Source organism: Mastigoproctus giganteus, chromosome 14, assembly GCF_048544385.1.
Source record: "Mastigoproctus giganteus isolate SK-2022 chromosome 14, ASM4854438v1, whole genome shotgun sequence".
In the NCBI taxonomy this organism is placed as follows: domain Eukaryota; kingdom Metazoa; phylum Arthropoda; class Arachnida; order Uropygi; family Thelyphonidae; genus Mastigoproctus; species Mastigoproctus giganteus.
In genome coordinates this window covers 64,686,149-64,692,182 of record NC_143588.1, presented here as the reverse complement: position 1 = coordinate 64,692,182, position 6,034 = coordinate 64,686,149, and positions in this window count along the sequence as shown.

Genomic DNA, 6,034 nt, shown 5'->3' with positions numbered 1-6,034 from the left:
GTAACCCATCAGATTGGTTAGACAAGACCTCCCCCTGACAAATCCATGCTGTGATTGCAGTATAATTGCATGCATGTCCAAATGGTCCTGCAAGCCTTCTTTAACCAGTGATACCATTATTTTCACGGAACAGACCTTAAACTAACAGGTCTGTAATTCCTCATGTCGCCTTTATGAATTGGGGATATATTCCCACATCTGAAGTCCATAGGGGTTTCCTCTGAATCCAAGGATGCCCATGTATTCATTTGTTCCATGATGACCCACAGCAGGGCTTAAAATTCCAGACACTTTGCTTTCCAGGCTCTTGCATTAGCAATGCAAGAATCACTTTCGCCTCTGCCTGCAGCTACTGTTAATTCTTTAGTCTGTGAATACCCCCAAGCTAGCAGTTTTCCGACCCACCTAACACTGCCTCGATAGCATTAGCAAGTATTCTTGCACACTTTTTATTCAAGTGTATCCTATCCCCGTAGAAGCTGTCTCTCTTGTTAACAAGCACACTGTGAATAATTCTACCCCTTAAGCCTTGCACAATCTCTCCAGGGCCGAATTGATTGACACGGCTCTCATCATACACTCCCTCCTATTGTATCTGAGCAGAATTGCAGACAATTTCAAATTCAACCCTAACTCGCGACTTTTTCCCAACATTGCCCTGTACTTGTTAACTAAGTCCGCAGATCTCCTACTCTTAATGTATTATCGTTTTTATAACGAGCTTTTTTAATTTAGCAAAGTTTATTTTCAGTATTTTGAATTTTAATTACTCCTAACAGAATATCGGTTACCCTGTCGAGACCGGATAACCCAGCATTTCCTCCTTTCGACCCCTCATTCTACACGTTTCATTTATTTCAGTAAAAACTAAAAAAGCTTATTTTATTTTTAACATTTGCAAAGTTATGGTAAAGATATTTAGTAATACCCACGCGCTGAGTGTCCACAGATGATTTAAAGAGACTCTACTCTGTTCATGCTGAAAATATTTTTCCAGTCTGAGTTTCAAAATTTCATTTTCTTCGGCAGCAGCCAAATTTTTGGATGTTTTCTCTCGTTCTTCCCTGGAGCAATCAAAAGTTCAGCGTATTTGACTAATGTGCTAGTATTTGATAAAGTGATCTACAAATAGTTCACGCTTCTGATACATAAAACATTTAAGATGTTTCGCTTGGGCGTACTTTTAATGCCAGAGTTCTTTCTATCGATATTTCGCTACGAATTTTTTATCGGAGGGGCAAATCCCATCTTCTACCCTCTACCCCTCCTCATGAATCATTCAAGGTCGTTAGTAATTTATCATGGCCGACTAAGGTTTTTTTCTTTTCCTTTTTTTTCTCTCTCGATCTTTTTTAAGTGTGACGAATACATCGTGTTTTGGGATGAGGGGCCTAGTGTGATGTAGATTAGTGGGTGACAGATGACAGAATAGTTGCAAGCTCTGTTCTTCGAACATCTTGTCACCTACAATACCGACAGCACTTCAAAAGGTCATTATTATAATCGAACTTCCTTTTATGTGCAGTTTTTCTTTTATCAGAGTCTGCGCTTTTGTGAAGAAGCTTCTGGAAATCTATGAAATTTTATAATATATAAAAAAAGCAGTATTCAATGCTAAAAGGGAAAAAAGAAGTTTCACAGATTTTTAAAGCTAAGTAAATAAAGACATTGCTTTATTTCCAAACGCAAAAGTCACAATCTTTTTAATCAATTAATACGTTAAATATTGCAAATTAATTTACAGAATGTGTTTTTATAAAGCGAGTTAGATTTTAAGAGGGGCTTATACAAACTAGATTCACAGTGATAGTCGTGGAAAAGAAAAATAAATTCTTTTTCCCATCAGCCTCTTTTGATCAAACTTCAATTTTGCCATCGTTCTGAAGATAAATACAAACGCTTTGTGAATTGGTAAAATTTATCATCTTTATAATCCTTACCAGCGTCATCAATTCTTTCTCGATATCAAGTTGTCATATTCTTCCAGCAAATGATGATTTTGTTGCCAGTGACATGTCATGCTTCGATCACCTAATCATAATTTACAAGACTTCCTGCTGGAGGCGCGGGCCTTCACCTCTGTCGTTATCAATTCTTGGGTCGAGGTTAGTCAGGACACAAAATGCCTGTCATACTGAGAAGCAATTCTTTCTTATTGTTTTTTTCCTTAAAGGATTGTGGCAATCATATAATAGATCAATAACGAGAAAGGTTTTCAGCTTTTAAAACTTGTTTAAAAAAGTAAGGTAGGAAAGCTTTATATCATCCTGTGGACTATCTCACATTAATGAATAAAAAATTATTAAAAGAATTTCATTGATAAAAGCGATACCTTAAAAATCGCTTAGAAAAATAAATATTAAATAAGCCTTTAAAAGGAAACAATATCTGAAGATTAACGCTGTTTAGGTTGCACGCAGCGCCCTCTACTTCCTGTGTTCTCTTCTTCCAGTGCATTACCAGTAATTGTTTTATAATGTCTTCCTTCATCTGAAAAATTGCACTGGGAGAGGATTATACTTGTCTCGGGCACCAGTCGAAGGTAGCGTGCCCTTAATCCCTTCTTCTCCAGTGCATTAAGAAACAGGAAAAGTTCATTATGCAAACAGATGTCATACAGGATCCATTTTTATAAACTCAAGCAGTAATATCATCAAAAACGTAGCAAATCATACAGTAGTAAGTTCTCTTAAAAGCTATAATAATACTCTTCATTTTCTTATGAAATAAATAAAACAATTTTTGATTCGGTACATAGCCAAAAACTAGAAATAAAAATATTATTTATTTCTAGAAATAAAAACTAGAAATAAAAATAATATTTACAAATGTTATTATTCCAGAATTTTCTGAAATTTCTATGACGTCATAGCCAATGTTATGACGTCATTCGCCATAATGGTTGCCAATAACTGGACGTTGTTTGCCAATTAATTTGTCAACAACTGAACGTCATTTGCCAATTAATTTGTCAATAACTGGATTATATTGTCTATTAGTCATATTTAGAATCCTTAAATGACTTCTGATAAACAAATCCGTTTTGATCTATTGATTTTTATGTCGATGAATGCGTATGGCTCAAGGATGTCAGTAAAAAAACAGGAAGCTTTTTTTTTTTTTTTTTTTTTTTTTTTGCTTTCTCTTGTGTGTGTGTGTGCGTGCGTGTGTTCGTTCTTGCGTAGCTTGAAGTGTCGATTGTCCCAATTTGTTCACCACTCGAAGTTTCTCCAATCTTCCACCTCGGTAACTTCTCAATAGAAATTTGCATAATCAACTTCTCTTAATCTTTTGAAAAAGATGAAAAGTTGTGCAGATTTTTTTTTTTTTTTTTTTCTTTAAACGTTTGGAGGGTTTCTTGTGGCATCTCGAAACCCCTCTAACGCTTTCTAGGCTTTGGACAATTGTAATGAAGTGAGACTTTTAGTGACTCGCAGTTGACAAATTACATTTTTCTCCTTTTCGTTGTTTCACGAAGGAAGAAACTTAATTTTTTTTTATCTCATTTTCCTTTAAATACCTTCATTCGACAAAACAGAAAAATGATTACTAATTCAATAGTTATAAGTAAAAAAACTCATACTTTTAATGCTTAGTTGAATTTAAAATTTTCTTTCGAATATCACGTTAATTTGGGACTTAGTCATGGCGATTTCGAAAATAAACGTAGTAAAAAAAATTCTTAGAATTTATAAAATACTTGTCGGGTTTTGAAAGTAGTGTGCTAGTACTGCAGATTCTTGAGGGTTGAGAGGGGGACAAAGATTTCTTGTTAATATTGGATTTGAATCTACGTACGTTGTAATTATGAAGAAAATTTACAAACGTGCCTTTGCAACAAGTTGCCTTGGTATTGCGCTATTTTCAAACAGATGGCCTCTTCAATGCCTTAATTGGCCGTTGTTTAAAAGATGAGACACTATGACAGCCTGTTTCAGGCTAAATGGTCATTCCTTAGATAGTAGGGAGCCTTTAGTGACAACTTGCAACGTCAGTTTTGAAATATATTATGTATAACTCTTGAAATACTTAAGTTTTTTGCGCCAAAGATAATTTTTTGGATATTAGTGACACCATTAGGTAATTGTAAGTTAAAAAGTTTATTAATTTTGCAGTAGTAATTATAAAGCTTTTATGTCGCCGGCAGACAAGAAGTTTAAGGCAGGAATTTGTCAGGGGCGTTCCTAGAATATGTGGCGCCCCATTTAAAATTTTCTTCATATGTGTATGTAAGTTTCAGGTGCCCCTTGAACGTTGGCGTCCGGGTGCATTGCACCCCTGTCACCCTCGGGATGACCCGCCCCTGTATTTACATTCAGAAATATGCCACAAGATACAAATTATTGTTATTAATCTTAGCTTCCTCCCCACCACTCTCAATTGACTGTTATGGGTTCTTTTGCCACAATATTTAAAACTTACATCCCCTCCTTTGATATCAAAGTGCAATCACTGTTTCTGGAAATATTTCAATCTGATGATTGAAACAGAAAGATAGAAATTTCCTAAGGGTTGATAACGGTTAATTTGTCTCTTAGCCTTATTAACTGCGCTGTTAATTAGTTTAATGGGGTTGGTAAGGCGATTATTTACTTTCTAAGGTGGGAACTTTTGTGTTGTGAAATGAATACTTTAAGAATGTTTGCATGTGGATCAGTGAATTATTTTATATTTAATAGGGTTGTTGGCTTTTTTGATAGTTTATGAAATTCTTTGTGCAGATTTTCTTTCTAGAAAATATATCAATTACTGTACTTATACGCTGTGCTGCCACTTTACTGGGTACACACCCCTGCTGTGCACACAAATGGTTTGTCCCACAACGTTGCAAGTCACATGACCACAGTTGTGGGTATAAATGTAGCAGAACAACCTTTCTAGTATCAGTTAAGAGTACAAACCCTAGCAAGAATGGGGAAAAGGAGTGATCTAACGGACTTCGACCGTGGCATGGTAGTAGGTGCAAGACGTGCTGGACAAAGCATCTCTGAAACGACAGTTCTCCTGAACTTTTGACGCACCACAGTTTCAAGGGTGTATCGAGAATGGTGCAACGAACAGAAAACATCCTCTCAACGGCACTCCTGTGGAAGAAAATCGCTTGTTGATGAGAGAGGTCAGAGGAGGATGGCTAGAATCGTGCAAGCAAACAGATGGGTCGCACATAACGTCAGAATACAACCTTGGTGCGCAGAACAAAATATCGCAACGGACCACTAGTCGCACTTTGTCGCGAATGGGCTACAACAGCCGACGGCCACATCGCGTACCTTTGTTATTGATGAAGAACAAGCGAACACGCCTCCTGTGGGCACAGCAACACCAGCACTGCACTATCGAGGATTGGAAAACAGTTGCTTGGTCTGACGAGTCGAAGTTCCTGGTGCATCATGTTGATGGAAGGCTCAGAATTTGAAAACAACATGAATCCATGGACCCGTCATGTCTAACGACTATTGTGCAAGGTGGTGGGGGCAGTGTCTTCTTGGCACACGCTGGATCCATTGATATCCATAGATTCACGTCTGAATGCCACATCGTACTTAAACATCGTTGCTGATCAAGTGCACCCGTTCATGTTGACAGTTTATCCTCAGTCAGATGGTTACTTCCAGCAGGATAATGCGCTGGTGCACAAAACCCGAATCACTATGGAATGGTTCCAAGAACATGACAATGACTTTTCTTTGCTGCAGTGACCCGCTCAGAACACGGATCTCAATCCTATTGAACATCTTTGGGATGAACCGGAAAGGACTGTTCGCTGCAGGCCTACACCACCGTCGAATCTCAAGGAACTGCGTGACACACTCATGTCTGTATGGTACTCCATTCCTGCACAACGTTTTCAGCATCTTGTTCAATCCATGCCTAGACGAGTTCAGGTTCTTTTGAAGGCTAAAGGAGGCTCAACACGCTACTAGGTAGGTGTACCTAATAAAGTGGCAGCACAGTGTATATCAAGCTTAATGTCAAAGTTTGCAGATGATACAAAGTTGAAAGAGTGGTTAACGACATTCATCAGGGTGAGTTA